The sequence below is a fragment of the Mustelus asterias genome, chromosome 21 (genome assembly GCF_964213995.1).
Source record: "Mustelus asterias chromosome 21, sMusAst1.hap1.1, whole genome shotgun sequence".
NCBI lineage: Eukaryota > Metazoa > Chordata > Chondrichthyes > Carcharhiniformes > Triakidae > Mustelus > Mustelus asterias.
The window spans coordinates 18,953,745-18,981,412 of record NC_135821.1 but is presented as its reverse complement, the minus strand read 5'-3'; the positions used below and the strand labels follow the sequence as shown (position 1 = coordinate 18,981,412).

The 27,668-nt window shown below is 53.0% G+C and overlaps 1 protein-coding gene across 3 annotated transcripts in view; it reads left to right on the top strand.

Annotated features, from left to right (window-relative positions):
• Nucleotides 1–27,668, top strand: part of l3mbtl2 (L3MBTL histone methyl-lysine binding protein 2) — a 176,289-nt gene that overhangs the window by 134,428 nt on the left and 14,193 nt on the right. The window contains exon 18 of one of the 3 annotated variants that reach the window (XM_078237602.1): nucleotides 25,186–25,254. The exons of the other annotated variants lie outside the window; for them this stretch is intronic. The gene's annotated coding sequence lies outside the window, so the exon portion shown is untranslated. Of the gene's footprint in view, nucleotides 1–25,185; nucleotides 25,255–27,668 lie in introns of those variants that run through there. 3 annotated transcript variants of the gene reach the window in all.

Genomic DNA, 27,668 nt, shown 5'->3' with positions numbered 1-27,668 from the left:
AGGGGGTTTGATCTTTCCGAGGGCCAACAGCCTCCTCTGCTGTCACATTGGAGAATCCATAAAGGCGTGATGCCTACCTCCTGCCAGGGTAGGAGATCGCTCGGAGAGCAGGGGGGGGGGGGGGGGAGATCGCTCAGAGAGCGGGGGGGGGGGGGAGATCGCTCAGAGAGCGGGGGGGGGGGAGATCGCTCAGAGAGCGGGGGGGGGAGATCGCTCAGAGAGGGAGGGGGGGAGATCGCTCGGGGGGGGAGGGGGGAGATCGCTTGGAGAGCGGGGGGGAGAGATCGCTCGGGGGGGGGAGATCGCTCAGAGAGTGGGGGGGGGAGGAGATCGCTCAGAGAGGGTGGGGGGGAGATCGCTCAGAGAGGGGAGGGGGGGGAGATCGCTCGGGGGGGGAGGGGGGAGATCGCTCGGAGAGCGGGGGGGGGAGATCGCTCAGAGAGGGAGGGGGGGGGGAGATCGCTCGGGGGGGGGAGATCGCTCAGAGAGGAAGGGGGGAGATCGCTCGGGGGGGAGGGGGGAGATCGCTCAGAGAGCGGGGGGGAGAGATCGCTCGGGGGGGGAGATCGCTCAGAGAGGGAGGGGGGAGATCGCTCAGAGAGGGGGGGGGAGATCGCTCGGAGAGGGAGGGGGGAGATCGCTCAGAGAGGAAGGGGGGGAGATCGCTCAGAGAGGGGGGGGGAGATCGTTCAGAGAGGGGGGGGATCACTCAGAGAGGGAGGGGGAGATCGCTCAGAGAGGGGGGGGAGATCGCTCAGAGAGGGGGGGGGGGGGGGAGATCACTCAGAGAGGAAGGGGGGGTGAGATCGCTCAGAGAGGAGCGGGGGGAGATCGCTCAGAGAGGAGGGGGGGAGATCGCTCAGAGAGGGGGGGGAGATCGCTCAGAGAGGGAGGGGGAGATCGCTCAGAGAGGGAGGGGGGGGGAGATCGCTCAGAGAGGGAGGGGGGAGATCACTCAGAGAGGGAAGGGGGAAGAGTCAGGTCTGGATCGGAAACGTAAGAAGGAACTGAGTTGGGGGGGTGGGGGATGGGGGAGGGGTGGGGAGGGGAGGGGTGGGGAGCGGTGGGGAGGGGGAAGGGAGGGTGGGGGAGGGGTGGGGGTGGGAGAGGGGTGAGGTGGGGGTGGGGGGGTGAGGTTGGGGGGGTTGCTGGAAGCCAAATTCAAGGCAGCAAAGTGACTGGAAGGTGTGTGCAGGATATGTGGGGTCAATGCGATGGGGAGCCGACACTGTTCCCGGGACAGGGAGGAGCTTAACTGGGCTGGGACCAAGCTCCTGAATAGGACTTTAAACCAATGAGGGTGGGGCGGCGACACAGGGCTCGTGCAGAAATAGTCATAAAAGTGCAAATGCTGTCAAGATAAGGAAAGGCACGAGAGCAAAGTCCAGGTTATAAATAGTGTCAGAGTGTTGACTAATTCCACCTCATTCTAATGGTAAGTGAACACTTCTAGATCGCATGGAGTCTAATGGGCAGCATGGTGGCACAGTGGTTAGCACCGCTGCTTCACAGCGCCAGGGACCCGGGTTCGATTCCCAGCTTGGGTCACTGTCTGTTCCTCCGGGTGCTCCAGTTTCCTCCCACATTCTAAAGATGTGCGGGTTAGGTGGATTGGGGTCATGCTAAATTGCCCCTTAGTGTCAGGGGGATTAGCTAGGGTAAATGCATGGGGGTTATGGGGATAGAGCCTGGGTGGGATTGTGGTCGGTGCAGACTCGATGGGCCGAATGGCCTCCTTCTGCACTGTAGGGATTCTATGATTTTATAATTTGAGAGGAAGAGGGAGGGTCACAAACCAAGATTATCATTTTTTTAAAATTCATCCTTGGGATGCAGGCATCACTGGCTGAGCCAGCATTTGTTCATTGCCCTTGAACTGAGTGTCTCGCTCGGCCATTCCAGGGAGCAGTTAAGAGCCAACCACATTGCTGTGGCTCTGGAGTCACATGGAGGCCAGACCGGGTAAGGGCGGCAGATTTCCTTCCCTGAAGGACATTAGTGACCCAGGTGGGTTTTTCCGACAATGGTTTCATGGTCATCAGTCAGGTTGTAATTCCAAATTTTTATTGAATTCAACTTTCACCATCTGGGTGGGATTCGAACCCTGGGTCTCGGGACGCCAGTCCAGTGACAATACCACTACACCACTGTCTTCCCTATGCGGATATTATAGAGCAGAAATTGACCAACTAACCAGAACAATTAACTGGTAATATTACAGAGGAATAGGGAGACATGTTCGAAGAAGGCCTGTGGTGGTGTTTTATAGTTCACTTGGAGTTTGAGTTGCCATGGCAACCTGCGCCTTTCCATGCATGTTGTAGTCTGGAGCTATGGACAGTGATGGTCGAGGCTCCAACGTTCTTTCCATCACATCTGACCAGGAATCTCTCCCATAGAATTATACAGTATAGAAGGAGGCCATTTGGCCCCATCGAGTCTGCACCGGCCACAATCCCACCCAGGCCCCATCCCCATAACCCCATGCATTTACCCTAGCTCGTCCCCCTGACACTAAAGGACAATTTAGCACGGCCAATCCCCCTAACCTACACATCTTTGGACTCTGGGAGGGAACCGGAGGAATCCCATGCAGACACGGGGAGACTCCACACAGACGGTGACCCAAGCCGGGAATCGAACCCAGGTCCCTGGCGCTGTGAGGCAGCAGTGCTAACCACTGTGCCTCCCCACCAGACATTGGCGTGTGTTTGGAAGGATTTTCCTGGTTGGTTCTCAACCTGTTTGGCCGCGTTATGAACGCACCTTCCTTGGACATCAAGTCCTGGGGTGGGATTTGAACCCAAAGCTTCTGACTCAGAGGCAGGGACACTAACCCACTGCGCCACAAGAGCTCCAGAGGCCCTGTACACTAACCCCAAATGCTAAGAGCTCTATCTGTGTAACTAGACTGCTCAGGAGGGCAGAGCAGTGGCAGGTAGATAAAAACGTAGAAACATAGAGGATAGGAGCAGGAGGAGGCCATTCGGCCCTTCGAGCCTGCTCCGCCATTCATCACGATCATGGCTGATCGTCCAACTCAATAGCCTAATCCTGCTTTCTCCCCATAACCTTTGATCCCATTCGCCCCAAGTGCTATATCCAGCCACCTCTTGGTGCTCTTGAGCAAAGAGCAACTTTAATACATTCCCATCCCTGGCACCCTCCAGGCTGCTCCCGCTGGGGTCCGCAACATTGGCTCGAGCTCGCTGCGCACACGGTGATCCAGTGGGTCCCTGAGGCACCAACAGCTCATTAACTCCCCCCCAGAGGACGAGAGGCAGAGAGTCAGAGCCCTGCAACTCACCCATCTCACTTCATTCCCAGGACACCCTCGGCACACACAGCCCTGAATGCTTCCCCTTATCAACAGGGGGGGGGGGGGGGGGCTGCCGTTCACTTCACATGTTCCTAACCACGGGTAGGGAGTGTTACAGACCAGCGCCTGGTCTCCAGGTGGTCGCGACTGGGCTGCTTTGATCAAAGCAAAATGCCTGCTGCAAAGGGGAAACAAAAAGATCAAGTGCTGGATAAACTCAGCAGGTCGGGCAGCACCTGGACAGGAAGAGAGTTAGAGCTCCGAGTCCATTAGACATTGAATCCATAGGACCACAGAATCCCTACAGTGCAGAAGGGGAACATGCGGCCCCAGACAGTGCGAGTGGAGAGAGGGTTAATCACAGGTTAAAGAGGTGTCAGTTGTCTCAGGCCAGGGCGGTTAGTAGGATTTTGCAAGCTCAAGCCAAATGGTGGGGGTTACCGGTAGTGTGACATGAACCCACGTTGAGGCCATCCTAATGCGTGCGGAACTTGGCGGCACGGTGGCACCGTGGTTAGCACTGCTGCTTCACAGCTCCAGGGACCTGAGTTCGATTCCCGGCTCGGGTCACTGTCTGTGTGGAGTTTGCACATTCTCCCCGTGTCTGCGTGGGTTTCCTCCGGGTGCTCCGGTTTCCTCCCACAGTCCAAAGATGTGCGGGTTAGGTTGATTGGCCATGCTAAAAATTGCCCTTCGTGTCCTGAGATGCGTAGGTTAGAGGGATTAGCGGGTAAATATGTGGGGGTAGGGCCTGGGTGGGATTGTGGTCAGTGCAGACTCAATGGGCCGAATGGCCTCTTTCTGTACTGTAGGGTTTCTACGATTCTATGAACTTGGCTATCAGTTTCTGCTTGCTGAGGAAGGAGCAGCGCTCCGAAAGCTCGTGATTCCAAATAAACCTCAATCTGGTGTTGAGACTTCTGATAATCTTATACGCCTCTACCAGATCCCCTCTCAACCTCGCCTGTTCAAAGCAAAACCACCTCAGCCTATCCAACCTCTCCCCACAGTTCAGACCCTCCATCCCAGGCAGCATCCTGGTGAATCTCCTCTGCACCCCCTCCAGTGCAATCACATTCTTCCTATTGTGATTTTATTTGATTTATTATTGTCACATGTATTAGTAAACAGTGAAAAGTATTGTTTCTTGCATGCTATACTGACAAAGCATACCGTTCATAGAGAAGGAAACGAGAGCGTGCAGAATGTAGTGTTACAGTCATAGCTAGGGGTGTAGAGAATGATCAACTTAATGCAAGGTAGGTCCATTCAAAAGTGACAGCAGCAGGGAAGAAGCTGTTCTTGAGTAGACAGCATGATGATCAGAGTTGTAGGCAATACTCCAATTGTGGCCTAACCAGTTTTATACAGTTCCAGCATGGCCTTCCTGCTCTTATATTCAATGTCTCGGCTAATAAAGGCAAGTATCCCAAATGCCTTCTTAACCACCTTATAAATATGAGGTTATTCACTTTGGAAGCAAAAACAAGAAGGCAGATTACTCCCTGAATGGCTGTAAATTGGGAGACGGGAAGGACACCAATTCTCATTCCGATTGAGGGCTCAGAAACGCGACCACCTGCCTGACAGACCCTCACATTGCAGCTCAGCAATACTCTGGAATGTTCCCTTCCCACAGCCCACCCTCCCCCAGCACCCCCCCTCCCACAGCCCACCCTCCCCCAGCACACCCCCCCCCCCAGCACCCCCCCCCCCCCACAGCCCCCCACCTCCCCCAGCCCCCCTCCCACCCACAGCCACCCTTGCAGCCCCTCCCCCACAGCCTCTCCCCCCCAGCACCCCCCCATCTTCCTCCAGCCCCCCCCCACTCCCACAGCCCCCCCTCTCGCAACCCCCCCCCCACAGCTTCCCCTCCCCCAGCCCCCCTCTCCCAGCCCCCCCTCTCCCCAGCTTCCCCTCCCCCAAGCCCACCCCCTCCCCAGCCCTCCTTCCCCAGCCCACCCTCCCTAGCCCTCCTCCCCCAGCCCACCCTCCCCCAGCGCCCCCCACAGCCCCCCACCTCCCCCAGCCCCCTCCCACCTCTGCAGCCCCCCCCCCCCCCCCCGCAGCCTGTCTCCCCCAGCCTCTCCTCCCACAGCCTCCCCTCCCCCAGCTCCCCCCACCTTCCCCCAGCCCCCCCACTCCCGCAACCCCCCTCCTCCCCCAGCACCCCTCTCCTGCAGCTCCCCTCCCACAGCCCCCCTCCCCCAGCCCCCCTCCCTCTCCCCCTTCCCCCAGCTCCCCCACTCCCGCAGCCTCCCTCCCGCAGCCCCCCCACCTCCCCCCAGCACCCTCCTCCTGCAGCCCCCCGACCCCCGCAGCCCACCTCCCGCAGCCCCACCTCCCGCAGCCCCACCTCCCGCAGCCCCACCTCCCGCAGCCCCACCTCCCGCAGCCCCACCTCCCGCAGCCCCCCTTCCGCAGCCCCCCACCTCCTCCAGCACCCCCCGCTGAGAGGCCTCCTTCTGCACTGTAGGGTTTCTATGATTCTATGATTGGTGGCAACAGCTCAGGGTTCCATCCCTGCTCCGGCTGGGATGGACCCAGGACCTGTCTTACGGTGGAGATTGAGGGCTGCATAAGCCTTTGGTCCAGAGAGCTGAAGGAGATGCTACGGCAATGGTACGGACATTGGTATGTGTTTCCAAACCATAACAAGAATGGGATAGTTAGAGAGAGAGAGTTAGAGTTCTACAGGATAGAAAAACAACAGTAAGTGTAAAGATAGAGATAATAATTCATCAATGAGAAGAATCCTAACTTTCTGTCCAAGCCTTGCAGCGAAAGTTTTGAAATTCATGAGGCAGAGGAATCATAGAATCCCTACAGTGCAGAAGGAGGCCATTCGGCCCATCGAGTCTGCACCAACCACAATCCCACCCAGGCCCTATCCCCGTAACCCCATGCATTTACCCTAGCTAGTCCCCCTGACACTAAGGGGCAATTTAGCACGGCCAATCCACCTAACCTGCACATCTTTGGACTGTGGGAGGAAACCGGAGCACCCGGAGGAAACCCACGGAGACACGAGGAGAATGTGCAGACTCCGCACAGACAGTGACCCGAGCCGGGAATCGAACCCGGGTCCCTGGCGCTGTGAGGCAGCAGTGCTAACCATTGTGCCGTCATGCTGCCCTTGATAGATTCACGACTAATCGGTGAGATGTGTAGTTCTGATGAGGCTCTGTGATACTGGAACCAAGCAAATACAGAAGAGATTAAATCTGTCTCGGGTAATTGGTGTTTTGTTACAGATCGCTTGGAGTCTGAGTTGCCGCGGTAACCTGCACTTTCCCATGCGTGTTGTAGTCTGAAGCTATGGACAGCAATGGTTGAGGCTCCAACATTCTTCCCATCACATGTCTGACCAGGAATCTCTCCCACTGACATTGGCGTCTGTTTGGAAGGATTATACAGGCTGATTCTCAACCTGTTTGGCCGCGTTATGAACTCGCCTTCCTTGGACATCAAGTCCTGGGGTGGGACTCGAACCCAGAGCTTCTGGTTCAGAGGCAGGGACACTAACCCACTGCGCCATGGGGCCTCCCCCAAGTAATGAGAGACCTCGTTATCCAACACCAAATTAGAGTCAAATCACATAAATCATTGGAGGAAAAGGACAGTGAGAATTCCCGCGCAACATTAATTATATCTTTTATAATAACATCACAAGCTTAGCAGGAAAGATGTCATGTTGTAAACATCCTGATTCGCTCCCAATTTTAAATTTTTACAAAGGTTCTGGCAAAGTTCCAGGTGAAGCATGGCAATGGAAACCTTGTGTAGAACCTGGAGGCAGTGATATCGGTGTGGTATCACCGGGGGGTCGGTGATATCGGTGTGGTATCACCGGGGGGTCGGTGATATCGGTGTGGTATCACCGGGGGGGCAGTGATATCGGTGTGGTATCACCGGGGGGGCAGTGATATCGGTGTGGTATCACCGGGGGGGCAGTGATATCGGTGTGGTATCACCGGGGGGAGTGATATCGGTGTGGTATCACCGGGGGGGCAGTGATATCGATGTGGTATCACCGGGGGGCAGTGATATCGGTGTGGTATCACCGGGGGGGCAGTGATATCGGTGTGGTATCACCGGGGGGGCAGTGATATCGGTGTGGTATCACCGGGGGAGTGATATCGATGTGGTATCACCGGGGGGAGTGATATCGGTGTGGTATCACCGGGGGGGCAGTGATATCGGTGTGGTATCACCGGGGGGGCAGTGATATCGGTGTGGTATCACCGGGGGGGCAGTGATATCGGTGTGGTATCACCGGGGGGGCAGTGATATCGGTGTGGTATCACCGGGGGGGCAGTGATATCGGTGTGGTATCACCGGGGGGAGTGATATCGGTGTGGTATCACCGGGGGGTGGTGATATCAGTGTGGTATCACCGGGGGGAGTGATATCGGTGTGGTATCACCGGGGGGCAGTGATATCGATGTGGTATCACCGGGGGCAGTGATATCGGTGTGGTATCACCGGGGGGGCAGTGATATCGGTGTGGTATCACCGGGGGGGCAGTGATATCGGTGTGGTATCACCGGGGGGAGTGACATCGGTGTGGTATCACCGGGGGGGCAGTGATATCGATGTGGTATCACCGGGGGGCAGTGATATCGATGTGGTATCACCGGGGGGAGTGATATCGGTGTGGTATCACCGGGGGGAGTGATATCGGTGTGGTATCACCAGGGGGCAGTGATATCGGTGTGGTATCACCGGGGGGCAGTGATATCGGTGTGGTATCACCGGGGGGCAGTGATATCGATGTGGTATCACCGGGGGGAGTGATATCGGTGTGGTATCACCGGGGGGCAGTGATATCGGTGTGGTATCACCGGGGGGCAGTGATATCGGTGTGGTATCACCAGGAGGCAGTGATATCGGTGTGGTATCACCGGGGGCAGTGATATCGGTGTGGTATCACCGGGGGGCAGTGATATCGGTGTGGTATCACCAGGAGGCAGTGATATCGGTGTGGTATCACCGGGAGGCGGTGATATCGGTGTGGTATCACCGGGAGGCGGTGATATCGGTGTGGTATCACCGGGAGGCGGTGATATCGGTGTGGTATCACCAGGAGGCGGCGATATCGGTGTGGTATCACCGGGAGGCGGTGATATCGGTGTGGTATCACTGGGAGGCGGCGATATCGGTGTGGTATCACCGGGGGGGCAGTGATATCGGTGTGGTATCACCGGGGTGGCAGTGATATCGGTGTGGTATCACCGGGGGGGCAGTGATATCGGTGTGGTATCACCGGGAGGCAGTGATATCGGTGTGGTATCACCGGGGGGGCAGTGATATCGGTGTGTTATCACCGGGGGGGCAGTGATATCGGTGTGGTATCACCGGGAGGCAGTGATATCGGTGTGGTATCACCGGGGGGCGGTGATATCGGTGTGGTATCACCGGGAGGCAGTGATATCGGTGTGGTATCACCGGGGGGCGGTGATATCGGTGTGATATCACCGGGAGGCAGTGATGTCGGTGTGGTATCACCGGGGGAAGTGATTTCGGTGTGGTATCACCGGGGGGCAGTGATATCGGTGCGGTATCACCGGTGTGGTATCACCGGGGGGGAGTGATATCGGTGTGGTATCACCGGGGGGGCGGTGATATCGGTGTGGTATCACCGGGAGGCGGTGATATCGGTGTGGTATCACCGGGGGGGCAGTGATATCGGTGTGGTATCACCAGGAGGCGGTGATATCCGTGTGGTATCAGGGTGGGGCAGTGATATCGGTGTGGTATCACCGGGGGGGCGGTGATATCGGTGTGGTATCACCGGGGGGCAGTGATATCGGTGTGGTATCACCGGGGGGGGCGGTGATATCGGTGTGGTATCACCGGGGGGCAGTGATATCGGTGTGGTATCACCGGGGGGGCAGTGATATCGGTGTGGTATCACCGGGGACAGTGATATCGGTGTGGTATCACCAGGAGGCGGTGATATCAGTGTGGTATCACCGGGGGGGCGGTGATATCGGTGTGGTATCACCGGGAGGCGGTGATATCGGTGTGGTATCACCGGGGGGCAGTGATATCGGTGTGGTATCACCAGGAGGCGGTGATATCCGTGTGGTATCAGGGGGGGGCAGTGATATCGGTGTGGTATCACCGGGGGGGCGGTGATATCGGTGTGGTATCACCGGGGACAGTGATATCGGTGTGGTATCACCAGGAGGCGGTGATATCGGTGTGGTATCACCGGGGGCGCGGTGATATCGGTGTGGTATCACCAGGAGGCAGTGATATCGGTGTGGTATCACCGGGGGGGCAGTGATATCGGTGTGGTATCACCAGGAGGCGGTGATATCGGTGTGGTATCACCGGGGGCGCGGTGATATCGGTGTGGTATCACCAGGAGGCAGTGATATCGGTGTGGTATCACCGGGGGGGCATTGATATCGGTGTGGTATCACCAGGAGGCGGTGATATCGGTGTGGTATCACCGGGGCAGTGATATCGGTGTGGTATCACCAGGGCTGTGATATCGGTGTGGTATCACCGGGGCAGTGATATCGGTGTGGTATCACCGGGGCAGTGATATCGGTGTGGTATCACCGGGGGGCAGTGATATCGGTGTGGTATCACCGGGGGGCAGTGATATCGGTGTGGTATCACCGGGGGGGCAGTGATATCGGTGTGGTATCACCGGGGGGGCAGTGATATCGGTGTGGTATCACCGGGGGGGCAGTGATATCGGTGTGGTATCACCGGGGGGGGCAGTGTTATCGGTGTGGTATCACCGGGGACAGTGATATCGGTGTGGTATCACCGGGGGGGCAGTGATATCGGTGTGGTATCACCGGGGACAGTGATATCGGTGTGGTATCACCGGGGGGGCAGTGATATCGGTGTGGTATCACCGGGGACAGTGATATCGGTGTGGTATCACCGGGGGGGGCAGTGATATCGGTGTGGTATCACCGGGGGTTGGTGATATCGGTGTGGTATCACCGGGGGTTGGTGATATCGGTGTGGTATCACCGGGGGGCAGTGATATCGGTGTGGTATCACCGGGGGGCAGTGATATCGGTGTGGTATCACCGGGGGGGCAGTGATATCGGTGTGGTATCACCGGGGGTTGGTGATATCGGTGTGGTATCACCGGGGGTTGGTGATATCGGTGTGGTATCACCGGGGGGGTCGGTGATATCGGTGTTGTATCACCGGGGGGGTCGGTGATATCGGTGTGGTATCACCGGGGGGTCGGTGATATCTGTGTTGTATCACCGGGGGGTCGGTGATATCTGTGTTGTATCACCGGGGGGTCGGTGATATCTGTGTTGTATCACCGGGGGGTCGGTGATATCAGTGTGGTATCAACCGGGGGGGGCAGTGATATCCGTGTGGTATCACTGGGGGGTCGGTGATATCCGTGCAGTATCACCGGGGCAGTGATATCGGTGTGGTATCACCGGGGGGTCGGTGATATCAGTGTGGTATCACCGGGGGGCAGTGATATCGGTGTGGTATCACCGGGGTGCAGTGATATCGGTGTGGTATCACCGGGGTGCAGTGATATCGGTGTGGTATCACCGGGGGGTCAGTGATATCAGTGTGGTATCACCAGGGTGCAGTGATATCGGTGTGGTATCACCGGGGGGTCAGTGATATCAGTGTGGTATCACCAGGGTGCAGTGATATCGGTGTGGTATCACCGGGGGGTCAGTGATATCAGTGTGGTATCACCAGGGTGCAGTGATATCAGTGTGGTATCACCGGGGGGTCAGTGATATCAGTGTGGTATCACTGGAGGGCAGTGATATCAGTGTGGTATCACCGGGGGGTCGGTGATATCGGTGTGGTATCACCGGGGGGTCGGTGATATCGGTGTGGTATCACCGGGGCAGTGATATCGGTGTGGTATCACCGGGGGGTCAGTGATATCAGTGTGGTATCACCAGGGTGCAGTGATATCGGTGTGGTATCACCGGGGGGTCAGTGATATCAGTGTGGTATCACCGGGGGCGTCAGTGATATCAGTGTGGTATCACCAGGGTGCAGTGATATCAGTGTGGTATCACCGGGGGGTCGGTGATATCGGTGTGGTATCACCGGGGCAGTGATATCGGTGTGGTATCACCAGGGTGCAGAGATATCGGTGTGGTATCACCAGGGGGCAGAGATATCGGTGTGGTATCACCAGGGGGCAGTGATATCAGTGTGGTATCACCGGGGGCAGTGATATTGGTGTGGTATCACCAGGGTGCAGAGATATCGGTGTGGTATCACCAGGGTGCAGTGATATCGGTGTGGTATCACCAGGGGGCAGTGATATCGGTGTGGTATCACCGGGGGCAGTGATATTGGTGTGGTATCACCGGAGGGGAGTGATATCGGTGTGGTATCACCGGAGGGGAGTGATATCGGTGTGGTATCACCGGAGGGGAGTGATATCGGTGTGGTATCACCGGAGGGGAGTGATATCGGTGTGGTATCACCGGAGGGGAGTGATATCGGTGTGGTATCACTGGGGGTCGGTGATATCGGTGTGGTATCACCAGGGGCAGTGATATCGGTGTGGTATCACCAGGGGCAGTGATATCGGTGTGGTATCACCGGAGGGGAGTGATATCGGTGTGGTATCACCGGGGGTCGGTGATATCAGTGTGGTATCACCGGGGGTCGGTGATATCAGTGCGGTATCACCGGGGGTCGGTGATATCGGTGTGGTATCACCGGGGTTCGGTGATATCAGTGTGGTATCACCGGGGGTCGGTGATATCGGTGTGGTATCGCTGGGGAGCAGTGATATCGGTGTGGTATCACCGGGGGTCGGTGATATTGGTGTGGTATCACCGGGGGTTGGTGATATTGGTGTGGTATCACCGGGGGTTGGTGATATCGGTGTGGTAGTTCCCGGGATCTGATGACAGTGTGATCTAACCCGGGCGGCTGTTTCTCAATTAGCCCATGGTCTGGACACAGAGGAATGTCATTGTCCAATGGCAGATCGAGAGGAATGGAGATCGCGTTACGCTGGACGCACCGAGCTGCCGCTAAACCCCAACTATCCGGGGAGGCTCGCAGTCTCACTCACTTCTCGCTCGATGTGGAGGTACAGAGGAGGGAGGCACAGAGGCAGGAGGGTCAGAGGCAGGAGTGACGGAGGCCGGAGGCACAGAGGCAGGAGGGACAGGGGCAGGATGGTCGGAGGTGGGAGGGACGGAGGCGGGAGGGATGGAGGCGGGAGGGATGGAAATGGGAGGGACAGAATCGGGACGGACAGAGGTAGGAGGGAGAGGGATGGAGGTGGGAGGGACGGAGATGGGAGGGACGGAGGGTGGGGAATGATACAGAGTTGAAAGAACGTGGTTCTGGGAATGGGGAAATGGGGGGGAAGCCCAGGCTGGGGTCCCAATCGGATGCCCAGGGCTGTGCTTCCTGACTCCATCACTCTGTTAACCATTGCAGCTCATTGTCTAAAAGCAGAAAGCCTTCTCAATAACCCTCTGGGCCCGATTTTACCATTAAGTTGGTAAAGAGAACTTGGTAAACTGTTTGAGAACTTGGTAAAGTTGGGCGTGAGGCGAGTAGCACGATCCACGCCCGCCTCCGCGGCCGTTCCCCCTTTACCAATGGCTGAAAATGGCCGCCATCTGGACCGCGCCCGAAATGGGCACAACATCAGTTTAAATGTGTTTGCATGCATTTAAATTGACTTAATGGGCTGCACGCCCAAACTTACCGGCACTTCCCCCTTTACCACCACATTCACCCGTCCAGATTCGGCGTGAAACAGACATGGTTCGCTAAGATCCGATTCAGGCACTCCAGCTTCTGAGGAGGTAAGTTCAGAGCTTCCAGCGGCTCTCTGACTCACATCGGTGGTGGTGGTGGTGGAGTGGGGGGGGGGAGGCGTGTCAGATGGCTCTCTGGTGGCAGGGGATGGGGTGTGCAGGGGTGGGAGGAGGGGGTCCGCTGCCACTCTGCGTGCGATCGGTGGGGGGGGGAAGGGGGCGCAGGGGGCCACGATCGGTCTGGGTAGCAGGGGTGGATGTGGGGATAAGGAGGTCAGTAATGTTGTGGGGGTGGGGCAATGTCTGTGGGGGGGCCAGAGGGAGGCATTATCCGGCCCGGGAGCGATGTGGCGGAGGAGCGTTTTTCTATTTTTTTTCTGCGCATGTGCAGTGGGAGGCGCTGATTGGAGCTACAAGATTTCAGGCCGTTAAGCCCCGCTCACAGGCCTCTGCAGTGGAATTCGGAATCGCTGATATTTTGTTTTGCAAGCAGAGTGCGTATGGGGGCGCCCGAGGACCAGTCTAAAAGTCGGATCTGAAACACCCCCAGTTTCAAGTCCGCCCAGCGCTTAGAATCAAAATGATTAAATAGGGCCCTCTCTCACTGGACCAGAACCACTTTCACCTTCAGCCAATCAACCTCACATTTAACCATTGACTGCTCATGTTGTGGTTTACATTCTGAATCCAGCGAGGGTTGATTCGACCCACTCGTAACTTTGCATTTTGTAAATCAGTGGGAAGGTGTCTTAAACGTGGCTCTCAGGCAGTAAATCTGTGTGAGGTGGCGTGCTGGGGAGCTTTGATGTGGCCACCTCACTCTGCCGGCTTCCCTCACACTTTGTTTCGATCAGACATGCTATCTTTGGAGGTGTTTCTACACCCGCTACACCTCCATTCATAAAAACCATCGACATAATCCCCGATTTCAAAACCCTTTCTCCAACCATTCCAGAATCCAGCAGAGGAGGATAAAGGGGATAATAAAGGGAGAGAAAATAAACTACCCGGGCAAACTAGCCAGGAATAGAAAAACTGACAGTAAGAGCTTCTTTAAATAGATACAAAGGAAGAGAGAGGTCAAAGTGAACACAGGCCCCTTAGAAAATGAATTTCAGAGATAGTTACAGGGAACAAGGAAATAGCAGAGGAGTTAAACAGATATTTTGCATCAGTCATTGGGGTGGAAGATATTTCAAACATCCCAATAGTAATAAAGAATACGGGGGAGGAATAATTACAATCACCATCATCAGGGAAGTAATATTAGACAAACTAATGGGGGCTAAAGGCAGTTAAGTCTCCTGGCCCAGATGGCTTGCAACCTAGGATCCTAAAAGAAGCAGCTACAGAGAGAGTGGTTGCATTGTTTGTGATTTTTGAAAAATCCTTGGATTCTGGAGAACTACCGGAGGACTGGAAAACTGCCAGTGTGACACCCCTGTTCGGAAAGGGAGGGAGGCAAAAAGTGGATAACTGTGGACACCCACATCCCATGAAAGAATCAAATCAATGCAATGCATTTTTGTTTTAGCTTTCCCACAGCACCTTCTGGAATCATTAGCGTTACACACTGAGAACAGGCGAGAGGATTTGGGACACAGCATGGAAGTAGAGTGGTTAGCACTGCTGCCCCACAGCGCCAGGGACCCGGGTTCGATTCCCGGCTTGGGTCACTGTCTGTGTGGAAGTCTGCACGTTCTCCCCGTGTCTGCGTGGGTTTCCTCCGGGTGCTCCGGTTTCCTCCCACTCTCCAAAGTTGTGCTGGTTAGGGTGCATTGGCCGTGCTAAATTATCCCGCAGTGTAACCCGAACAGGCGCCGGAGTGTGGCAACTGGGGGATTTTCACAGTAACTTCATTGCAGTGTTCATGTAAGCCTACTTGTCACTAATAAATAAACCTTTAAACTAGTGAACCAAATGGGTTTTTAACGACCATAAAATCATAGAATCCTATAGTGCAGAAGGAGGCCATTCGGCTCATCGAACCTGCACTGACTTCAATCCCCCCCAGGCCCTATCCCTGTAACCCCACGTATTTACCCTGCTAATCCCCTTGACACTGAGGGTCAATTTATAATGGCCAATCAACCTAACCCACACATCTTTGGACAATAGCTGTTATGGTCACCATTACTGAGACAAGTTTTATCACCCGTACTTATTAATTGAACTTAAATTCCACAGCTGTCCCGGTGGGATTTGAACCCGTGTCCCCAGAGCATTGGCCTGGGCCTCTGGATTGCTAGTCCAATAACGTTACCGCCATCTGCCCTCAAATTACCCTCAGTGACCCCGGAGGGCGGCACGGTAGCACAGTGGTTGGCGCTGCTGCTTCACAGCTCCAAGGACCTGCGTTCGATTCCCGGCTTGGGTCACTGTCTGTGTGGAGTTTGCACATTCTCCCCGTGTCTGCGTGGGTTTCCTCCAGGTGCTCCGGTTTCCTCCCACAGTCCAAAGGTGTGTGGGTTGGGTTGATTGGCCATGCTAAAATTGCCCCTTAGTGTCCTGAGATGCGTAGTTTAGAGGGGTTAGTGGGTAAAATGTGTCAGAATATGGGGGTAGGGCCTGGGTGGGATTGTGGTCGGTGCAGACTCGATGGGCCGAATGGCCTCCTTCTGCACTGTAGGGTTTCTATGATTTCTAGGACAATTTTCTTGCTGCCAAAATGGTCGCCTGCCCCAGGGTTATTTGTTTAAAAGGAGCAAGTTTGCCCCACTTGGCTAAAACCCGTCACTGCAACTCGGGGCGCTGTTTGTTTGTTTTTCTCGGCTCCCCGCTGTAAAGGAAACATGCGAACAGAGAAACGAGGAAGCTGTTCAGAATGCGCTGAGTTACACAGTCAATTCTAGCACTGCTTTCTGAAACGCCCTCAGCTGTGCCGAGTCTAGCCTGTCATCGTCTGACACACACCTAACCACAGCATCCTGCTACGTCACAGCTTCACGCCCCACTCTGCCGCTAGGGGTTTAATAGCACCCTTTGTTGAAACAATCGAATCTACGGTACGGAAGGAGGCCATTTGGCCCATCGAGTCTGCGCCGACCACAATCCCACCCGGGCCCTATCCCCGTAACCCCACATATTCACCCTATTAGTCCCCCTGACTCAAAGGGTCAATTTAGCACGGCCAATGCACCTAACCCGCACATCTTTGGGACTGTGGGAGCAAACCGGAGCACCCGGAGGAAACCCACGCAGACGCGGGGAGAATGTGCAGACTCCGCACAGACAGTGACCCAAGCCGGGAATCGAACCTGGGTCCCTGGCGCTGTGAGGCAGCAATTTGATTTAATTTGATATTGTCACGTGTATTTGGATACAGTGAAAAGTATTGCTTCTTGCGCGCTATGCAGACAGAGCATACTGTTCATAGTCGCCACACTCCGGCGCCTGTTCGGGTACACTGAGGGAGAATTTAGCACGGCCAATCCACCTAACCAGCACGTCTTTCGGCCTGTGGGAGGAAACCGGAGCACGCGGAGGAAACCCACGCAGACACGGGGAGAAGGTGCAAACTCCGCACAGACAGTGACCCAAGCCGGGAATCAAACCCGGGTCCAAGAGTAGGCCACTCGGCCCCTCGAGCCTGCTTTACCATTCGATAAGATCATGGCTGGTGACGTCAACCCCACACCCCTGCCGACCCCCGATAACTTTTCACCCCGCCCCCCCCCCCTTGCTAATCAAGAATCTATCCAGCACTTTGTTAAAAATATTCAGAGATTCTGGGTGAGATTCTCTCCACTGCCTCTGTCGAGGGGTGGGGGGGGTGAGAATCTGTCGAGAATCCAAGGCACCTGTACCAAACATGTTAGGAATAACGTGGCCTGCAGAAGCCGGGATGCACCTGGAGAATCCCTGGGAACTGCCTCTGGAGTTCGGGATGGAGGCTATCAGCCACCCCGGACCCCAGAATAACAGCAATGGAGGGGGGAAGGGGAGGTTGCGGGGTGGTGGTGGGAACATCCGCAGGTGCAGGTGGATCTTCCAGCTTCAGTGTCCACCTTCCAGCCTCGCAGCGTTCCTGGAAATCTATCTTCCAGCCTCGCAGCGTTCCTGGAAATCCATCTTCCAGCCTCGCAGCGTTCCTGGAAATCCATCTTCCAGCATCGCAATGTCCCTGGAAATCCATCTTCCAGCCTCGCAGCATTCCTGGAAATCCATCTTCCAGCATCACAGCGTCCTTGGAAATCCACCTTCCAGCCTCGCGGCATTCCTGGAAATCCATCTTCCAACATCGCAGTGTTCCTGGAAATCCATCTTCCAGCCTCGCAGCATTCCTGGAAATCCATCTTCCAGCCTCGCAGCATTCCTGGTGATCCATCTTCCAGCCTCGCAGCATTCCTGGAAACCCATCTGCCAGTCTCGCAGCGTTCCTGGAGCTCCATCTTCTTTCTATGACGGTGGGTCAGTGATGTTGGGCGCCTTTTCAATGTGGCGCCCGGATAGGATGGCGGGATGCGCGCGATGCCGTGGAATACGGCGCTAAACCCCCAGGTGCATAATTAATGTGGCCGGGGTCAGAAGATATGGCGTGGTTTCCCATCAGCCTCTGCGGCAGGAAACGCTCCCTGACCCTGACCCCGACCCTGACTCCGCCACGGGACTTAGTCCCGGATGGGAGAATTCTGCCATGCTTCCTCTGTCTATTGTGGAAGAGAATTCCATTGACTCTCCTAGGTCTGCACACTCCTGTCTGACGTAGACCATTTCTACACTTTGAATCTTTTGTGCTTGGAGCTCTAAGCTGTAATATTAATAGCACCATTAATCCACAATAATACTTGCATCAGCCAATGGAAATGTGACATTGCAACAACTCAAAATAGAAAATTTCAATCTCTGAAGTGTAAGCAGTGCAATAACTGATGTTTAGTGAATTTAAGGCAATCTTCAGTGTCTGATTTGTGACAATGAATCTCATTTGGTTTATGGATAATGGCATCACCCTGTCACTTTGCTGGCTTTGTTTTTTACTGAATGGTGTCCATCATTCTCCATCTACCCCTCTGCTTTCTGCTCCTGCTCACAACAGACTCAATGGGTTCCTGTTGAGGTTCCCAGTTGAATATCTTTCCGGTATCTTTCAGAGGCCCAGAAGGGAAAGAAGGGGATTAGGAGAGAAATAGTGGTGGGGGACGCAATGGTTAGAGGCACGGACAGGCGGTTCTGCGGGCGCGAACGAGACTCCAGGATAGTAGTCTGCCTCCCTGGTGCCGGGGTACTGGATGTCTCCGAGAGGGTAGGAAGCATATTAAAAAGGGAAGGTAATCAAACAGATGTAATTATACACATTGGTGAAAATGACGTAGGTAGAATGAGCACACGGGTCATTCGAGAGCAATTCAGGGAGATGTGTGCTAGGCTAAAAAATAAGGCCTCTAGGGTAGCAATCTCGGGAGTGCTCCCGGTGCCTAGTGCAAGTGAGGCCAGGAACAGGGAGATTCTACAATTGAACACGTAGCTAAAGGACTGGTGCAAGAGGGAGGGTTTCAAATTCATAGATCATTGGGAAGTCTTCATGAGAGGATGGCACCTGTACGGAAAGGATGGGTTACACCTTAACTGGAAGGGCACAAATATCCTGGCTGGGAGTTTTGCTAGAGTGTTTCGGCAGGGTTTAAACTAGTGTGGCGGGGGGTGGGGATCAAAACGGTAGGTCAGTAAGAACTGAGGCTGGGGTCGAGCTGGGGGCCAGGGCAAGGCTAGATAAGAAGAAGAGCATTCTGGAGCAGGATGACCTGAGTGGGCCTGGAGGTCTGGAGTGCATCTACTTCAATGTGAGGAGCGTAACGGGTAAGACAGACAAACTTAGGGCCTTAATGCTGACGCGGAATTTGGATGTGGTTGCGGTGACGGAGACATGGTTAAAAGAAGGACAGGACTGGCAGCTGAATATTCCGGGGTATAAGTGTTTTAGGCGAGACAGAGGAGGGGCTAATAAAGGTGGGGGGGTAGCGATATTAGTTAGGGAGCATATTACAGCGGTGCAGAGGGTGGACAATTTAGAGGGGTCATGTAATGAGTGGCTGTGGGTGGAGCTCAGAAACAGGAAAGGTGCAATCACTATGCTGGGGGTGTACGACAGACCACCCAACAGCCCACGGGAAGTGGAGGAACGGATATGTCAGGAGATTCTGGATATGTGCAGAAAAAATAGGGTTGTTGTAGTGGGAGACTTCAATTTCCCTGGTATAGACTGGAAAGTGCTTAGGGCTGGGGGTCTGGACGGGGAGGAATTTGTAAAATGTGTACTGGAAGGTTCTTTGGAACAGTATGTAGATAGCCCGACTAGAGAGGGGGCTATACTGGACCTAGTTCTGCGAAATGAGCCCGGTCAGGTTGTCAAAGTTTCGGTAGGGGAACATGTGGCACATAGTGACCACAACTCTGTTAACCTTAGGATAGTAATGGACATTGTCCTAAGGGTAGGGTGCTAAATTGGGGGAAGGCTAACTATAGCCGGATTAGGCAGGAATTGGTGGCCGATGATTGGGAGAGGCTGTTCGGGGGTAAGTCCACATCAGGCATGTGGGAGTCTTTTAAGGAACAGTTGATCAGGCTGCAGGACAGGCATGTGCCTGTAAAAAGGAAGGATAGGAAAGGTAGGATTCGAGAGCTGTGGATAACCAGGGAAATTGAGGATCTGATCAAAAAGAAAAGAGAGGCGTACGTTAGGTCTAGGCAACTGAAAATAGATGGAGCTCTGGAGGAATACAGAGAGAGTAGGAAAGAACTCAAACGGGGAGTTAGAAGGGCAAAAAGAGGTCACGAAATGTTCTTGGCAGACAGGATTAAGGAGAATCCTAAGGCCTTTTATTCATATGTTAGGAACAAAAGAGTTGTCAGGGAAAAAGCTGGACCTCTCAAGGACAAAGGAGGGGAATTATGCTTAGAACCCAAGGGAATAGGGGAGATCCTAAATGAATACTTTGCATCGTATTCACAAAGGAGAGGGACTTGTTGACTGTGAGTGTCTCAGAGGGAGGTGTTAACCCGTTAGAGAGAATCTCCATTGCAAGGGAGGAAGTGTTAGGTTTTTTAGGGAACATTAAAACTGACAAATCCCCAGGGCCTGTGGCATCTATCCTAGACTGCTCAGGGAGACAAGAGATGTAATTGCTGGGCCTCTGACGGAAATCTTTGTCTCTTCAGTGGACACAGGTGAGGTCCCTGAGGATTGGAGGATAGCGAATGTTGTACCGTTATTTAAGAAGGGTAGCAGGGATAACCCGGGTAATTATAGGCCAGTGAGCTTGACGTCTGTGGTAGGGAAGTTGTTGGAGAGGATTCTTAGAGACAGGATGTACGCGCATTTAGAACGGAACAATCTCATTAGTGACAGACAGCATGGTTTTGTAAGAGGGAGGTCGTGCCTTACAAATTTGGTGGAGTTTTTTGAGGAAGTGACAAAAACGGTTGATGAAGGAAGGGCCGTGGATGTCGTCTATATGGATTTCAGTAAGGCATTTGACAAAGTCCCTCATGGCAGGTTGGTTAAGAAGGTTAAGGCTCATGGGATACAAGGAGAGGTGGCTAGATGGGTAGAAAACTGGCTTTGCCACAGGAGACAGAGGGTAGCAGTCGAAGGGTCTTTTTCCGGCTGGAGGTCTGTGAGTAGTGGTGTTCCGCAGGGCTCTGTACTGGGCCCTCTGCTATTTGTGATATATATAAATGAATTGGAAGAAGGTGTAACTGGTGTTATCAGCAAGTTTGCGGATGACACGAAGATGGCTGGATTTGCGGATAGTGATGAACATTGTCAGACAATACAGCAGGATATAGATAGGCTGGAAAATTGGGCGGAGAAATGGCAGATGGAATTTAATCCGGATAAATGCGAAATGATGCATTTTGGAAGAACTAATGTAGGGGGGAGTTATACAATAAATGGCAGAGCCATCAAGAGTATAGAAACACAGAGGGACCTAGGTGTGCAAGTCCACAAATCCTTCAAGGTGGCAGCACAGGTGGAGAAGGTGGTGAAGAAGGCATATGGTATGCTTGCCTTTATGGGACGGGGTATAGAGTATAAAAGCTGGAGTCTGATGTTGCAGCTGTATAAAACGCTGGTTAGGCCACATTTGGAGTACGGCGTCCAGTTCTGGTCGCCGCACTACCAGAAGGACGTGGAGGCTTTAGAGAGAGTGCAGAAAAGGTTTACCAGGATGGAGAGTCTTAGCTATGAGGAGAGATTGGGTAAACTGGGCTTGTTCTCCCTGGAAAGACGGAGAATGAGGGGAGATCTAATAGAGGTATACAAGATTATGAAGGGTATAAGACCATAAGACATAGGAGCGGAAGTAAGGCCATTCGGCCCATCGAGTCCACTCCACCATTCAATCATGGTTGATTTCAACTCCATTTACCCGCTCTCTCCCCATAGCCCTTAATTCCTCGAGAAATCAAGAATTTATCAATTTCTGTCTTGAAGACGCTCAACGTCTCGGCCTCCACAGCCCTCTGTGGCAATGAATTCCACAGACCCACCACTCTCTGGCTGAAGAAATTTCTCCTCATCTCTGTTCTAAAGTGACTCCCTTTTATTCTAAGGCTGTGCCCCCGCGTCCTAGTCTCCCCTGTTAATGGAAACAACTTCCCTACGTCCATCCTATCTAAGCCGTTCATTATCTTGTAAGTTTCTATCAGATCTCCCCTCAACCTCCTATAGATTGGGTGAACAATGGGAAGCTTTTTCCCAGGTCGGTGGTGACGATCACGAGGGGTCACGGGCTCAAGGTGAGAGGGGCGATGTATAACTCAGATATCAGAGGGACGTTTTTTACACAGAGAGTGGTGGGGGCCTGGAATGCGCTGCCAAGTAGGGTGGTGGAGGCAGACACGCTGACATCGTTTAAGACTTACCTGGATAGTCACATGAGCAGTCTGGGAATGGAGGGATACAAATGAATGGTCTAGTTGGACCAATGAGTGGCACAGGCTTGGAGGGCCGAATGGCCTGTTTCCTGTGCTGTACTGTTCTTTGTTCTTTTTGTTCTTTATATTGGGCCCTGTGAGTTGCACATCTGTTTGATCAGGGTGGCATGGTGGTTAACACTGCTGCCTCACAGCGCCAGGGACCCGGGTTCAATTCCTGGGTTGGGTCACTGTCTGTGTGAAGTCTGCACGTTCTTCCCGTGTCTGTGTGGGTTTCCTCCAGGTTCTCCAGTTTCCTCCCACAGTCCAAAGATAGTTTTAAAGTTTATTTATTAATCACAAATAAGGCTTACATTAACACTGCAATGAAGTTACTGTGAAATTCCCCTAGTCGCCACACTCCGGCACCTGTTTGGATCAATGCACCTAACCAGCATGTCTGTCAGACTGTGGGAGGAAACCGGAGTTAGGTGCTGGTTAGGTGCATTGGCCGTGCTAAATTCTCCCTTAGTGTACCCAAAAGGTACAATAGGCGAGGCCACATTGGATTTGGTACTGGGTAATGAACCAGGCCAGGTGTTAGGGGAGCACTTTGGTGATAGTGACCACAATTCGGTTACGTTTACTTTAGCGATGGAAAGGAATAGGTATAAACCGCAGGGCAAGAGTTATAGCTGGGGGAAAGGAAATTATGATGCGATTAGGCAAGATTTAGGATGCATAGGATGGGGAAGGAAACTGCAGGGATGGGCACAATTGAAATGTGGAGCTTGTTCAAGGAATAGCTACTGGGTGTCCTTGATAAGTATGTACCTATCAGGCAGGGAGGAAGTGGTCGAGCGAGGGAACCGTGGTTTACTAAAGAAGTTGAATCTCTTGTGAAGAGGAAGAAGGAGACTTATGTAAAGATGAGACATGAAGGCTCAGTTAGGGCGCTTGAGAGTTACAAGTTAGCCAGAAAGGACCTAAAGAGAGAGTTAAGAAGAGCCAGGAGGGGACATGAGAAGTCTTTGGCAGGTAGGATCAAGGAAAACCCTAAAGCTTTCTATAGGTATGTCAGGAATAAAAGAATGACTAGGGTAAGATTAGGGCCAGTCAAGGACAGTAGTGGGAAGTTGTGCGTGGAGTCTGAAGAGATAGGAGAGGCGCTAAATGAATATTTTTCATCAGTATTCACACAGGAAAAAGACAATGTTGTCAAAGAGAATACTGAGATACAGGCTGTTAGACTAGACGGGATTGAAGTTCATAAGGAGGAGGTGTTAGCAATTCTGGAAAGTGTGAAAATAGATAAGTCCCCTGGGCCGGATGGGATTTATCCTAGGATTCTCTGGGAAGCTAGGGAGGAGATTGCAGAGTCTTTGGCTTTGATCTTTATGTCGTCATTGTCTACAGGAACAGTGCCAGAAGACTGGAGGATAGCAAATGTTGTCCCCTTGTTCAAGAAGGGGAGTAGAAACAACCCTGGTAATTATAGACCGGTGAGCCTTACTTCTGTTGTGGGCAAAGTTTTGGAAAGGATTAAAGAGATAGGATTTATAATCATCTAGAAAGGAACAATTTGATTAGGGATAGTCAATACGGTTTTGTGAAAGGTAGGTCGTGCCTCACAAACCTTATTGAGTTCTTTGAGAAGGTGACCAAAGAGGTGGATGAGGGTAAAGCAGTTGATGTGGTGTATATGGATTTCAGCAAAGCGTTTGATAAGGTTCCCCACGGTAAGAAGATACGGAGGCATGGGATTGAGGGTGATTTTGCAGTTTGGATCAGAAATTGGCTAGCTGTAAGAAGACAGAGGGTGGTGGTTGATGGGAAATGTTCATCCTGGAGTTCAGTTACCAGTGGTGTACCGCAAGGATCTGTTTTGGGGCTACTGCTGTTTGTCATTTTTATAAATGACCTGGATGAGGGCATAGAAGGATGGGTTAGTAAATTTGCGGATGACACTAAAGTCGGTGGAGTTGTGGACAGTGCGGAGGGAAGTGGCAGGTTACAGAGGGACATAGATATGCTGCAGAGCTGGGCTGAGAGGTGGCAAATGGAGTTTAATGCGAAAAAGTGTGAGGTGATTCATTTTGGAAGGAGTAACAAGAATACAGAGTACTGGGCTAATGGTAAGATACTTGGTAGTGTGGCTGAGCAGAGAGATCTCGGTGTCCATGTGCATAGATCCCTGAAAGTTGGCACCCAGGTTGATAGGGTTGTTAAGAAGGCGTACGTGTGTTAGCTTTTATTGGTAGAGGGATTGAGTTTCGGAGCCATGATGTCATGTTGCAGCTGTACAAAACTCTGGTGCGGCCGCACTTGGAGTATTGCGTACAGTTCTGGTCGCCACATTATAGGAAGGATGTGGCAGCATTGGAAAGGGTGCAGAGGAGATTTACCAGGATGTTGCCTGGTATGGTGGGAAGGTCTTATGAGGAAAGGCTGAGTGACTTGAGGCTGTTTTCGTTAGAGAGAAGAAGGTTAAGAGGTGACTTAATAGAGGCATACAAGATGATCAGAGGATTAGATAGGGTGGACAGTGAGAGCCTTTTTCCTCGGATGGTGATGGCTAGCATGAAGGGACGTGGCTTTAAATTGAGGGGTGATAGATATAGGACAGATGTCAGAGGTAGGTTCTTTACTCAGAGAGTAGTAAGGGCGTGGAATGCCCTGCCTGCAACAGTAGTGGACTCGTCAACTTTAAGGGCATTTAAAGGGTCATTGGATAAACATATGGATGATATTGGAATAGTGTAGGTTAGATGGTCTTTAGATTGGTTTCACAGGTCGGTGCAACATTGAGGGCCGAAGGGCCTGTACTGCGCTGTAATGTTCTATGTTCTATGAAACCTATCTGATTCCCACCCGTTGATTGAAACTGCGCTACTGATGTCTGTGTAGAGCAGTTGGATCCAATTGCAGATTCCCTCCCCAAATCCCATTTTGGAGAGCACATCCATCATGTAGCTGTGCGGTATTCTGTCAAACGCCTTCTCCTGGTCTAGACTGATGAGGCAGGTGTCCACCTGCCTGTCCTGCACGTAGGCAATCGTATCCCTGAGTAGCGCGAGGCTATCAGAGATCTTCCTGCCGGGTACAGCACAGGTTTGATCAGGAAGGATCACTGACTCCTGAGCAGACTTGACCCGGTTGGCGATGACCTTGGCCAGAATTTTATAATCCACGTTCAATAGTGAAATGGGTCTCCAATTTCTAATTTCTTCCCTTTCCCCCTTCTGCTTGTAGATGAGGGTAATGATGCCTTTCCTCATGGATTCTGACATGCTGCCTTCCAGAAGCATACTCTCGTATACTTCCAGGAGGTCCGGGCCCGTCAACTCCCACAACGCTGAGTAAAACTCAGCCGGTAAGCCGTCGCTTCCGGGAGTTTTACCCTTCTGAAGGGACTCGACGGCCTTTGTCAGCTCATCCAGAGCTACCGGTCTGTCCAGGCTCTCCCGCTCGCCGTCATCTAAGACCTCTGTGATAGACGACAGGAAAGACTGGGAGGCCGTGCTGTCTGTTGGCTTCAGGTCATACAGTCCGGCATAGAAGGATTTGCAGATCCTCAGAATGTCAGACTGCGATGACCTTACAGAGCCATCTTCTTCCTTCAGGCTTGTGATCACAGAGGTTTCTCTGTGCACCTTCTAGAAGAAGAAACGCAAGCACGTTTCGTCCTGCTCCACGGCGCGGACCCTGGACCGGAAGATAACCTTGGAGGCCTCCGAGGCAAAGAGCGAGGCTTGCTGGCTCTTCACCTCCCGGAGATCCTCCTTGACATCAACCCCCATCGACTGCAGTTGGAGTAGCTCCTGCACGCATTTCTGGAGTCGGGACATTTCCCCCCATCTCTCCCTTGCCTTCTGAACCCCTTTGTGGATGAAGAACCTCTTGATGTTGTCCTTGATGGTTTCCCACCAGAGCGATGGAGACTCAAAGAAGGGTTTCACGGCTCTCCAACCCTGGTAAAGTCCAACAGGTTTATTGTTGGAGCGTTGCCCCTTCATCAGGTGAGTGAAGAGTTCGGTTCACAAACAGGCATATATAGACACAAACTCAATTACAAGATAATGGTTGAATTACCTTAACAGGTAATCAAGTCTTTACAGGTACAGACAATGTGAGTGGAGAGAGGGTTAAGCACGGGTTAAAGAGATGTGTATTGTCTCCAGACAGGACAGTTAGTGAGATTTTGCAAGTCCAGGCAAGTTGTGGGGGTTACAGATAGTGTGACATGAACCCAAGATCCCGGTTGAGGCCGTCCTCATGTGTGCGGAACTTGGCTATCAGTTTCTGCTCAGCGACTCTGCTCTGTCGTGAAGGCTGCCTTGGAGAACGCTTACCCGAAGACCAGAGGCTGAATTTCCTTGACTGCTAAAGTGTTCCCCAACAGGAAGGGAACACTCCTGCCTGGTGATTGTCGAGCGGTGTCCATTCATCCGTTGTCGTAGCGTCTGCATGGTTTCCCCAATGTACCATGCCTCGGGACATCCTTTCCTGCAGCGTATCAGGTTGACAACGTTGGCCGAGTCACAAGAGTGACACTTTGTCAAAAGAGTGTTCCCTTCCTGTCGGGAAACACTTTAGCAGTCACGGGCATTCAGCCTCTGATCTTCGGGTAAGCGTTCTCCAAGGCGGCCTTCATGATACATGACCACGCAGAGGCACTGAGCAGAAACTGATAGCCAAGTTCCGCACACATGAGGACGGCCTCAACCGGGATCTTGGGTTCATGTCACACTGTCTGTAACCCCCACGACTTGCCTGGGATTGCAAAATCTCACGAACTGTCCTGTCTGGAGACAATACACATCTCTTTAACCTGTACTTAACCCTCTCTCCACTCACATTGTACCTTTAAAGACTTGATTATCCGTAAAGACTCGCATTCCAACCATTATCTTGTAAATTGAGTCTGTGTCTCTATATGCCCTGTTTGTGAACACAACTCTTCACTCATCTGATGAAGGAGCAGCGCTCCGAAAGCTTGTGCTACCAAATAAACCTGTTGGACTTTAACCTGGTGTTGTGAGACTTCTTACTGTGTTTGCCCCAGTCCAACGCCGGCATCTCCACATCATCACAGACGTTGACAGCATGGGAGGCCATTCAGCCCATCATGTCCTCACTGGCCAACAAAGATCAGATAATCCCATAGGGGCAGCACGGTGGCACAGTGGTTAGCACTGCTGCCTCACAGCTCCAGGGACCCAGGTTCGATTCCTGGCGTGGATCATTGTCTGTGCGGAGCCTGCACATTCTCCCCGTGTCTGCTTGGGTTTCCTCCAGTTTCTCCCATGGTCCGAAAGAATGCTGGTTAGGTGGATTGGCCATGCTAAATTCTCCCTCAGTGTTACCCGATCAGGCGCCGGAGCGTGGCAACTAGGGGATTTTCACAGTAACTTCATTGCAGTGTTAATGTGAGTCTTACTTGTGACACTAATAAATAAACTAAAACTAAATTTAGGGAAGGAAATCTGCCAATCCTGACCTGGTCTGGCCAAGCCAATGATGCCCACAGAAAGAGTTATAACAAACTATCAGTTCTTTGACTGCAGCGCCCTAACCCAATCCTGCCCCACCCTCGGGGGCACAATGTCCTGTTGCCTTTTAAAAAGCTGGTGATGTTAGTCTCCCTGCCAATTTCCTGCAAAGTATTTTGGAATGTGGAAGATTGGGTGAGAAATACAAAGGTACTCGAGGAGCGCAGTCTGAGTGCGGAGCTC